General features: G+C 41.0%; 1 protein-coding gene across 1 annotated transcript in view; it reads left to right on the top strand.

Moving 5' to 3' along the window:
* Positions 1-471: 471 nt before the first annotated feature.
* Positions 472-12,364, top strand: part of sema6bb (sema domain, transmembrane domain (TM), and cytoplasmic domain, (semaphorin) 6Bb) — a 180,139-nt gene continuing 168,246 nt past the window's right edge. The window contains 1 exon segment of the mRNA XM_055164909.1: positions 472-1,181. The gene's annotated coding sequence lies outside the window, so the exon portion shown is untranslated.

Raw genomic sequence — 12,364 nt, 5'->3', positions numbered from 1 at the left:
ATTATGATATAGGCCTATATAGCTAGTTGCCTAATTCCCCTAATAAAATAAGTACATGTATGTATATATATGTTATATATTTCAAAAAGGTAATGAGAACCTTTCCAAAACTTCACTGAAAAGCTAAAATAAAGGTTTGCCAAATAAACAAGAAGAAAAGTATGAGGCAATTCAATAAAATGTTCTTGAAGTGACTGTAACACAGACATGGCACAATGGCATGTTGGTAATGAGGAAATTCAAAAATGATTTTTCTCACGAACTTTGCGCATGGAATTCTTTCTAAGCTTTCACACCAGTGCCCAGACCCTTGAGCAGATTTGAGTCCCCAGATGTACACCCAATTAGCCCTAATCAATTCCATTCCAGTGGCAGCTGTATTCTGCTTCAGGTTTTGGCGCTAACAGGCTTGAGGAGTCTCGTGTGGATGACAGCGGGGAGCAGTGCTTTGGAGATGCTGCTGTAGCTCTTACTACCGCTAGAAGACAACAGTGTGGTCCTCCCACCTCCGCGCTCGGACACAGCTCGTGAGTGCCGCTCAGTCTGACTAGGGGACCGTGCAACTACTGCTCAGCCTGTACATGGGAGCCTGACTTGGGTTGGATTTCTGGGCTGTTTGGGGGCGCACACGAGTTTTAGTGTTGTGAAGAAAGACGCAGTTATGACAGAGCAGCAGTCGTGCGCGGCTTGAGCAGAGGAATATAAACGAAGTATTGTGGGAGAAGATTGATAACGCGACTGGAAGGCAAGGAGGCAGATGTAATTTCCAAAAGCAGTGACTGTTCGTTTTGGATTTGCTCTTTCTTTGCCAGCTTTCATATGACTTGGATCTCCCGGACACATTGCTGCAAAGACTAGTACCATGTGTCGTTACGCGGTATAAAAACCTCATTGTGGAGATCTCTGTCGCACCGGGGGACAGGTGGTGCCGCTTGTCTGTGCGCGCACGAGGGGGTACGCGGACTTACACAAGCTTCCCAGACAGTTGTCCTATAGCGATGTTTGGCTGGATATCGGTTTGTACCAGAGACAGGTGCGAGAGAGGAGAGGAGGAGTAGTTCGCAAAGCCCCACGCGGGGTCTGGCAACGCGCTAACGAGACTTATCCAGACTCTCCGCGCGCTCGGGATTTGTTTCTATTCGCTTCGGGCCAAGGGACGTCTTCTCTCCGCTGGACCAGAGGTGAGTGAGTGTCCGGAGGCGCGAGGGGCTGTTGTGGGTGGTGGTACTGTGGCTGGTGGTGCGCTCTGAACACGAAGTCAACGTTTTGGATAATCTCTTGTCACTCACGCGGGCAAGGTTTCTCAAAACTAAGCGGACACGAAGCGATGTGCGTTTCATTCTCATCTCATCTACAAATATATAAGCCTATAAAACATATTTTATAGTGCATATTTCTCAATTTCATACTGCGTAGCTTACGGCCACGCACCTAGCAGCAAATAGTGAGCTTTAAGAGCCTGCAGCCAACCACACTGCCCACGAACTGAATGTATTGATCGGTTATTGACAATACTCATATCAATGGGTTCAGCCAAATTATGTCCTTGGCAATACCAACGCTATCTGTCACTCTGCGAGACAATTTATTGACAAGCAATGTTAGTGCGCATTAAGTGTCTTTTTTAAGCAGGGTTTGCCAATGCACTTTCCCAACCTTTTAAGGATTCTGCAGTTTGAAACGTTCAGTGATTTGCAATGTCTTTTGTGTATTTTTCACAGTTTAAACAAGTGCATGCATCATTGTTTCTCTGGCTCTACACCTCCCCACCTTTCTCTCTGCAGTATGTTACATTATCTTCCACTTGATACTGTCACCATCCCATTTTTGTACTGTGTTAAGGCTGCCTGAGTAACACAGATTCTTCTTCAGTTTTCTTAATTTGGGAGTTTAGTTGCCGGCCCCTGTTTCAAATTCAAATTGCCTTTGAATCTGGCTTTTGTGTTGCCCCAAAGGTTTGTGAACTGGAAAAAGACACAAGTAAAGTGAAGTCCCCAAGGGTCAGAGCATTCCTATAATGAGCCAAGTGTGTGGAGAGGAAGAGGAGGGACAGGAGGAAGAAGGTTCTTGTCTGGGAATGGAGACTGTCCAGGGAATAGCTGGATACCTCTGTTAACCTATCTGTCACTGTGTGGAGCAGGTCTATGCAGGACAAGAGCTTCTTTAACGCCACCAGGCCATGGCACTTAGGCAGTACAAGTACAAGCAGATTGTAGTGTTATACAGAGAACTATGCTTTTCCATTTTAAGAGCTAAAGAAGAGATACTATGACTCACATGTGCTTTGTTCGTGAGTACATAACTGTAAACAGAACATGTTAAAAGGTTTTTGGGAATTATGTCAAGATTAGAAACTCACGTATGCGTTCACACACTATAAAGTCCAGATATTCTTGGTCAGGGCACAGCATATTTTTGTGAGAAATGCCTTGTGTCTTGGCTGAGGTCCATGGGTGCTCTTAGTTTTATTTCCCATCTTCATCACCTCGTTTTATAGCTTCACTCTATCTTTTTTCCCCATATTTCACACCCCAAGTTACTGTTTAGTCAGGGTGCTTCCATTTCTATTTCCCCTGCTTTTAAACAATTTGTTCAGAACTAGTCACTCAACAGGAAGGAAATGCTCAGTGTTCCTTGTTAATTGGTGCTGATAAAGGAAGGACAATGTTGTAAACAAGTTTATCTGAAACTAGAACCGGACATAAGGATCATAACCTTGCTTTTAATCAGGTGAGTGTTGTGTTGTTATAGATGAGGAGCCCGCCCAGCCTTCTTATGTCCTGACTTCCTCTTGCAGGCCTATCACTGTTAATTACCAGAGCAAGTGCATTCACAGGATGAATTAAGAGACAACAGAGGGAGAACCTGTCTGATAATATCTCTGATCTCCTCATTGTTGCCCCATCCCCTGTTTCATTTGTTTAAAAGCCAAGAACAATGCAGTGAGTTTCAAGTGATAGGGCCCTAATCCACAGAGGCGGCTTTGAAAGGGATATCAGAATAAACAGTGCAGACATGACACAAGTGGGATGTAACTAGAAACTTAAACTCAAGTAAATTAATCCAAGGATACTTTGAAGTACAGACAGAATGTTGATGCAAAAAGGTGTTAATTTTTATTTAAATGTAAACTATGAGACTTTTTAGGTGGCTCCATGCGTATATTATTGCTTTACTTGAATTGTTCTGCAGTATTACGGTAAAATTATCTACCTTGCAAGTTTTTGAATTATCTATCTTGCAAGTTATTGAGTTGTTCTCTCATTCTTACTGTTCACAGAGCTGACTTGCACCTTGGCCTGGTCATGCCTCGTCTCATTTAATGCCATACTGTGGAACATTCTTGGAAAGACAATAATATGGAGACAAAAAAGTGGCAGACTGTCCACTAGAAAGGTTACATTCTGGCGAGAGACAGTTGTAGCCACAGCAGGAGGAAATATTGTAGTAGGACTTGGAGAAGGAGGGGTTATTGGAGTAGTTTTTACAGTAAAAGTAGGAGTATTACGATGAGTTGTTTTCATAGAATTGTGGGCGTATGAGTCATTTCTGTTTGAACAGTATTATTTTGAATTTGTTTTCTTAGTACCAACTTGAGCCACTTCTGTGTCTTGCTGTAATATTACTTGTACAGCTAACAACACCTGCTTGTATTTTGAAACAAGAACTTTCTCAAAATTGAATTTCCTTTTATGGGCAGTGAGATGAATGGGTTCTTTAATTAAATCACTCCACAACAAACAGGAAAGCATTGCCTCAACCAGCAGAACTCCCACAGCTCTCCGAGAGGAACAGGGCTATTACATAATGCATATCTTAGTAATCAAATAAACACCATACCTGACGCTGTTGTACTGTCCACAATGCAGGACAAGTAATGGATCTTAGTGAGAAGTGTGGGGGTGGGGGATGTCAGTGGAGTGTCCCAAAGCCCATGTCAGATTTTGGCCATGTTTTTGCTGTCCCTCTCGCCTCTCCTCACAGCCTGACAAACTGCTCACTGAAGCCTGCCTAATCCTTGGCTGCCAGTACCAGGGGATTTATTATAAAGTTAGTTAATTTGAGGGAAGATCCACAGCTTTCCCTTGGACACACAGGCCCAACAGACTCCTGCTGCCTTCACGATTGACTCTAAAACCAGCAATTAATGAGGGATTGTTTGTGTTTGAACTTGAGAGGAGGATGGGGACAGCGGGGGGGTGTGAAGGGACTCTGAGCTGATCGGTTTGTCTTCTGGTGTTGTGGAAAAAAAGTTGTAATTCTATTTAAGTGCCGTCGTGTTTCATTTTTTCCTTTGTATGTGTTTACTACATGTAGGCAATATTATAAGTATATTCATATAATTTGCACTTGGGTGGGGTATAGCTCGTTTTGATTTGACCATGATTAATGTACAATTCATATTTTTCTAGTTCTTTTAAGAAGTCAATAAGGCATATCATGGCTGACCGATAGAAGTTGGTGGAAAGCTGTTTCAAGTTAACAGCTTCATTTTACCTGGCTTTTGCTCAGTAGAGACTGACAATTCCAGGGTTGAAATTATCCAAATGATTCTGAAGAAGATGTATGGAGTTTAAAAACACAGTGGAACGCTTTCTGTATTACCTCATGACATCAAAAGGTGGAAAGATGGAAAGTTTCCGTTTGAGAGAAGAACTCAGCCTAAATGTGCAGTGTTTGTGTGTTAAACATGTGTGAATGAAACAAAGCACAACTCCAGGTATGTTTGTGATGGAGGAAACAGCATTATAACATAGATCAGAAAATAACATAATAGCTCCTTTAATTTAACTTTTTTTTCTGTTTACCTGCAGTGTCTCGCCTTATTTACAGTCAAAGTGCCATTAGTGCTCTGTTCATTCCACTGCACTTTGGAAACTGTGCCAAAGTGCTGCATAGTAGTAGTGTAATTAAAAGATTGTCTATTCAGCTCCACTAGTTTTAATTGAGGAAAAATAAATAAATAAATAAAAACTATTAAAAACAAATAACAACCACTAAGGATCAATACATAGTAATCAAAGAAAAAAAAAATGAATGGGTAGGAATGAGTAGTTTTTTTTTTGCTAAGATTACTGAACTTTCTGAGGCCATAACATTAAAGCAGGTTTCTGATTCTCAAGTTTTAGTGTTATGATCAGTACTTTCACACTGCCCCAGAATGCTGTCTGTGTGCCTTATCCTGTGTACCCTGTGTACCTTGTGTACCTTGTGTGCAATGTGTACCCTGTGTAACCTGCATACCCTGCGTACCCTGCCTACCCTCCCTACCCTGTGTACCCTGTGTACCCTGCGACAGCCGTGGGACCCCTTTGACCTCGGGGCAAGTGTTGGAGCGACTGTGCTCAAACAACAGGTGTCTTTAACAGCAGTCTAATCCCCCCTCACATACAGGACGCCCCGCTGAGGCTGACGTCAAGTATCGGCCCGCGGCGGTCGCTCTGTAAAATAATATGCACTAATTAGTCAGACAGCTCAGTATGGGGGCGCACTCTTCGTCTATGTGTTTTTATTTTTAATTTATGGCATTTGAGTGGCAAACGTCCAACTGGGAGCTCACTGGGTGCTGTAATCTGGCTTGATTGCTACAGTATCGTTCCAACACATGAATATTTAATTAATATTTACATTATCTCTGGCAGTTGTAATCTGCTAATCCTCGCTTTTGCTATATGAAGAAAGTTGGCTCTATATATTTTTAAACTAAGCAATGAGTAAAGAGTATATGATTGATAGTTAATGAATATGAAACACATTTAAGCACAATGGACCAGTGTCAGTTACTACTACTACTACTACTATGGAGTAGATAGATAGTAGACTTACTATCACTAAGAAGGAATGCACTATCTCAGCTTTTTCAGTTCCGATACTATCTGCCAATACCAGTGCCCCCAATTTTCCCCCAAACAAAAATATTGTATGACAATATATGTTATTTAGTTGTTATTTATCTATCAAGTAATTACAAAACAACTTTGCATTAAAATATACATTCTTTAGACTTTCTGGACCAAGCACGACCAGTAAATAGTCCCAACCAGGATACTGACTTAACTGATATTTTGGAGCCAATACCTGATTGAGCAAATTTTCATAGATCTGTGCCAGAGTATTGGTATCAGTGCATCCCTATCACTATGCATTACAAAGCTTTTTACAACAATAAATTGAAGTGAAATTAAGTTTCTTAACTTCTAAAGTCACAGGTTTCTCAGGGGCTCGTGGAAATATGTTTGCAATTTTAACATGAGCAATGAAATCAGACATGTGAGATATCTATGGTTATTTATGGGCCATTTTAAATATCATATGACTGATGCTTTGGGTCTACTCTTCTTTCCATTGCTCTCACAATAAGTGAAATAATTGACAGTTGCGACAGTTTATATTCATTTGTGGCTATAGATTTAATGATTTTTGAATGAAGCACATCCAAAGAAAACAGCACTTAAAGCTAGCCAAACACATGTTATTTTTCCAATTTTGTGCAGTGACCTCTAAATGCACCACTGGCTTAAGTTTCAGTTTGGCTGATGGGAGTCATCAGGGTAAACGGTTTAAGTGGATTTCAGGATTGTACCTACAGCAGTCCGAGCACACCTGCATTTCCTATACAGTATATCCCCTTCAGTCTTGGCTTTCCTTAGTTTTTTTAGGAGTCGTATTAAGGGCTCACATCATAAGAATAACAGATGGCATAGTGGAAGTGGTACAAGGTATGGTACAGTTGTAAGAAAGTTGTAATTAATAGGCTAGTTTTGAATTGTATAATTACAAAATGTTAATTCAAGGGCTCGTAACTTATTTTTGGTAAATGTGTTAATGTTATGTAAAAGCAGATGAATTGATTGAAAGTAGATTTTACTCTATTTTCTGATCTACGTTATAATAATGTTGTTTATTCATCACAAACATACCCGGAGTTGTGTTTTCCTCCTTTATCCTTCTGCAGTGTTAAAATTGAGTTCGCCAGCATAAATTTTTTTGTATTTTTTTGAATTAATAATATCTTGCACTAATGCTGTTTTTGCATGCATTACATTTCTACAGCCAGTGTGATAGAGCACTAGGCACATTTTGGGTTATTTTGGCCTTAGGGATTCGTAGGGGTAAAAGTGAATTTCATCATACCACCTTAAGCAGTGCCTGCACACCTGCATGTGTTCAGACCCTCTTTTTCTCATTCCATGGAGTCTTTCTCTGGGATCGTGGTCAGACTGAGGCGGATGCATTAGCGTGTCCTTGGTGGGAACAGCTGTCAACATCCACCTCATTCTAACACTGGATCGACAGCTCGCACTGAAAATAATACCAAGAGCAGGACCTTCCCATCTTTTCTTAACTCATTGTGCATTCCTCTCTGCTTGTTTTCATGCACCACTCATTACCTTTTCTCCTCTTGTCCTTGACCTCCCTCTCCCCAGACGCCTCCACCTCCCTCATGCACCTCACCAGGACCTTAGGAGTCAAGGCCCCCCTCTCTGGCCGTGTGGTCCGTGTCTGGGGGTTGTCAGACCAGGGACAGTGCCCACTGGAGCCCTGAATGGGACAAATTGGCCATAACAATGTGTCCACTTAGCATGAGTAGCTGCAGAGAGGGGAGGTGAAAAGAGGGGCTGATGATGGAGGGATGGGCCCAGTGCTATGGCAATTACAGTCACACACAAAGGAGGATCTGGGGCAGTATGGCAACCTATAGTCACGTATTGTATGGAATAGTCATTTAAATAGTTTCAGAGGTAGGATGTAAACTATATGTTTTACACCATTTTGGAAACGTGCTGTATTTTGAAGGGCTTATATTACATTATTTTCTGATCTATGTTATAATGTTTTCTCAAAAACATATGTGTTTTGTTTCATTCACACATGTTTTGCACACCCTGCGTATTTAGGCTGAGTTCTTTTCTCAAACGGAAAACACTCTGTTCTACCTTATGAGGTCATGTGGGAATACAGGAAATGCTCCAGTCTGTTTTTAAACTCCATACACCTTCACTAGAATCATTCGGATTTCAGCCCTGGAATTGTCAATCTCTATTGAACTAAAGATAAAAGGTAGCAGAATGAAACAAAACACAACTATAGTTTTGAGGAGGTAACAGCATTTTAACATGGCTCAAACTTTACAAGAGTCAATTTTGTGTAATATAGGACCTTTAATGAACATGTATTTTTTAACAAGCCTTTACAGTTATATATTAAATAGCATCTTTGCCCTGTAATGCTGCCAAGAGAGCGATATTTTCAAATCTGACCATTATCTTTTCTTTTATCTCTGAAGTACTCCAGTTTTAGCCTCCATTTATTAAAACAAAAGCTTTCTATAGTGGCCGCTCTGACCCAAGTCTAATAGAGGTAATAGACTACCCTCAAGTGCCCCATACAAAAACACTTTTAAATCACATATAGTACCTTTGCTGAACCCTTTTCACTCCATCACCTCCTCTCACTGCCACACAGAACTGCTCCGCTTGTTGTTATTTGCCCAAGGCTACTGCAGAGGTTTCCATAGCAGCAGAATAAACAGGTTGTTCAGTATTTTTACATTCACACACACATGCATGCAGTTCCCCCAGCTCAGATGCTTTCCATAGCGGGCTCTAAGGAGGGGTAAGTTTGAAGGTGCTATACACAGGGTCAAAGTTCATCCAGCCCACCCATTAGAATGCAATGAGCGCCATAGTCCAATGGGACCACCTCCTCCATTTACTCACTCACCGCTGCTCTGCCGTCATGGCCTTGTGCCTTTCATCTTTTAATCACTTGTTTTTAGACCCTTCTCAAAGTGTCCAGAGCCAAAGCGGTCAGAATAGAAGAAGTTCAAACGGATCCGGACTATATAGTCAATACCAAGTTGCTTTTAATTTTGTTTTGAACATTTTCTCTTCCAGATAACAGGCTAAAAGTTTTACAAACTTATTTTCTAAAGGACTATAAAAGAAATAATAGTTCATAATTGCGTAATTCTTTTGCACATTGGTAAAACTATTTTATGTTTGAAACTGAAAACACTCTGCTCCAACTTGTGATGTTGTGTCGTAATACAGGAATTGCTCCACTGTGTTTTAAATCCTTTACACCTTCACTCTAGAATCATTTGGATAATTTCAGCCCTGGAATTGCCAATTTCAGCTAAACTAAAGATAAAAGCTAGCTGTTAACTTGAAAACTTCCACATCATGACATCACAAGGTAGAACAGAGTGAGAGAGAGAACATGGCTTAAAGCTCACAAGGGTCAATTTTGCATAACCTTTAGCTCATCTGATTAAATTTCAGGATGTTGTCTCTGAGATGGAGTGGCTAACATAGAGTATTTTGCTGAGCCTTAGGTTGCGCAGTAAGACACAAGCTCCCATCACCAAAGGGGCGAATAGGGTTTTTGAATAAAGATGCTTCCTGTGGGTGAAACTGGCGTAGCGTGCTGGCTTCTTGTGCCTCCACAGGGGAAGTGCACTGCGCCGTGTGCGACTGAATCAGAGACACACCAGGGATTCTGCTGTTCTCTGTAATCGTGAGAAAGAGACATTTTCAGAAAGTGTAGGCTCCATCCTGCTGGCAGTGGCCCATATCTGACTGTGGGACAAGACATAACACTGGACACATACTTCCCGGACGCCAATAAACAGCTGTACAATCCTTTTTATAGTGTTTGCTTGTCGCTAAAACAGACAATGTGATGTTTGCTCTCTCTCGGGGCGATGATTTGGAAAGGAATTTTGACAACCGCACTTGGATAGGAAGTGCCTGTCTTACTTTGGAGTTTCCTAATGTACTAGTAAATGTTATGTTGTGATGAAAAAGAAAATAACAAAGGTATTTCTGTGTTTTATTATATATGTCTATTGTATGTATATTGGTATAGCTAATTCAATGTTTTAATAATAATACAATAATAATGGATCAGATTTATACTTTTTTTGGACACTCAAAGACTCATTACAGTGCATTATTAATTCACTCCACACAATGTAGCCACAACTGCCCTGGGGTAGACTGACAAAAGTGAGTCTTCCATTTTGTGACAGCAGCCCTCCGCCTACCACCAGTCATGCACACACCACATTCATACTAGGCAAGTGTTATGACAGCATGGCCACACTTTTTATGAAGCCACTGTGCAAAACAACATGGGTATGGGCAGAAACGTATGTACTGGTATGTATTCAAGCACAGTATAGAGGCATAAAATACTTCTTTAAAACTAGTTCCCAAAGTTCTTCTTCTTCACAAAGTTTGTCCCACAGTCTCAGCCTCCCATGAAGGCAACAGATCTCCAGGGAGTCACTAATAAGGACCTACAATCAGGCCTGACCTCAGCCCTGATGCCCACCAGCAAATGAGTGAATATTTCCATAGACAAACACACAGCCAGACTAATAGAGAGACACAAGCCAAAAGCCTCCAGCAACACATCCAACGCCAGCAGCTAGTCTGTGCCTATTATGTTCTGTGCCATTCCACTAATAAGAACAATGTTTCTTATCATAACTGCATGTACATACATTATTTGTCCATTTGGTAATTTCACATACAAAGCTACAGTCTCCAGACAGTTAATGGGGCACAGTTTAACTACAGGGGAGTCAGATGCTGGTCATACACATTTACCGTCACTTCCCACATTGTCCCAGCGTGTGTCTGCTGAATCCATGCCCTGTGGGTCCCACTACTATACCACTGCTGTTTTATGGCTGATTCATTTCTGAGGGGAGAACAAGTCCATCCTGTAGTTTTATGGGCTCACAGCAACACCAAAAAACATGATGGGGATGTTTCCATAGTCAACTCAGACAAAGTTGAGCTGTTTCTTTTGTCTTCTTGCATTCATAAAAGATGTGCTGCTATACTTAAAAAAAATGTAAATGTCCTCCTTTTTTGGTGCCAAGGTAGCACTTGTTTTGTACTTGAAGGTAATTAACAGCCTAATGCGGTCAGTGACCTGAGGGAGCCAGTGGTGCCGAACAAACAGAAAGAAAACGATGGCTTTCTGGCTCCAGTGAGGAGAGCTGGCAAAGGGAGGGACTGGAGAGGGGACACAGACCTGCTGTCGCTATGGGGGCAATGCTAGGATACAGAGAGCATGAGACAGGCTAACAAGTTCAGTACTAGTGTAGGAATAGTGATATCTTACTGAAAGTGCAAATGAATATGTTCTGGAAGCTTAAGTGCCTTTTAAAACCAACTTTTTCACATTTTTCACATTTCTGATTAGGGTTGTCAAAAAATCAATCAGCAAATATTTGATACTAAAACTAGTGTTCATTTGAATAAGTATTATTACTAAAAAAATGAACAAAATTGGACCTTTCCTATCTTCTTTGTGGCAGTGGTAACATTATGGAAACTACAACTATTATGAAATGAAAATTGTATTCTAATGAGTGTTTTTTATTATTATTAAGCCATCAAAATCGACAGTCTTTTTCTTTTTCTAGATTCCCTTTGTGGAGAACAGTTTGAGTTTAGTCGGCCTGTCATACACAGACATACAAAGATGTCTTGGGTCGAACTTAATTTAAAGGCACAAAAACAGACAATATTGTAGGAAGCCTGTCTGCCCTTTCACTAACACATTGTTAAATAAACATATGGTGCATGCTTTTTCACAAAAACAGGGCAAATGAACTGAAAAAAAGTTAAGAGCTAAAAAAAAAATGCCCAAAGCAACAAACCGGGGGAGTGTTATGAAAACGTGACTGGTGCAAAGATGCTTGTTCAGCTCCTGGTGCAGTTGGAAAAGTGGGTCCTTGAATGCACTAGCCTAAATTAACGGCTCACAAGCACCAATTAATGTACAACCGCTCTGTGAGCCTCCCCTGTGCTAAATCAAAGGGGTCATGCTGTGTAGTGCGTCTGCTTCATCTCGCCACCACACACACGTACTCACTCCTGCTCCCCCTATCCCCACACACAAAAGGGAGGATTTGGTCCAAGGATCTGGCGCCCGAGACCAAAAGATAAAATGAATGCATCACACAGAGTTAAAAGCTGTATGTCAAGGTGAGAGAACAAAAGAAAGATGATTTGTGCTTTGTCAAAACATGAAGAAGAGAAGGTCGGAATTTGATGTACCTGGAATTCAAGGAGGAGGAATTGATCAGATTGCAAGACACCGGGGTGGAAAGAAGAAAGACATTTTGGCAAAGTTGAGGAGATTTGATTAAAGTAATAAATAATAAAATCAAACTGTTTATATAGTGATTTAGTTTTCATACATTGCACATTGTCTAAAGTGATTTACTTAGACAGTTAAAATAATTCCGTCACACCCACTCACTACCACCCGATCACAGTCACATGTATACCCTCCCATATCACACACGCACGCACGCACACACGCACACACACACACACAC

This window comes from Boleophthalmus pectinirostris, unplaced genomic scaffold (genome assembly GCF_026225935.1).
Source record: "Boleophthalmus pectinirostris isolate CB_2022bp ecotype Guang Dong unplaced genomic scaffold, ASM2622593v1 HiC_scaffold_7, whole genome shotgun sequence".
Lineage (NCBI taxonomy): Eukaryota > Metazoa > Chordata > Actinopteri > Gobiiformes > Gobiidae > Boleophthalmus > Boleophthalmus pectinirostris.
This window is presented reverse-complemented; position numbering and strand designations above follow the sequence as displayed.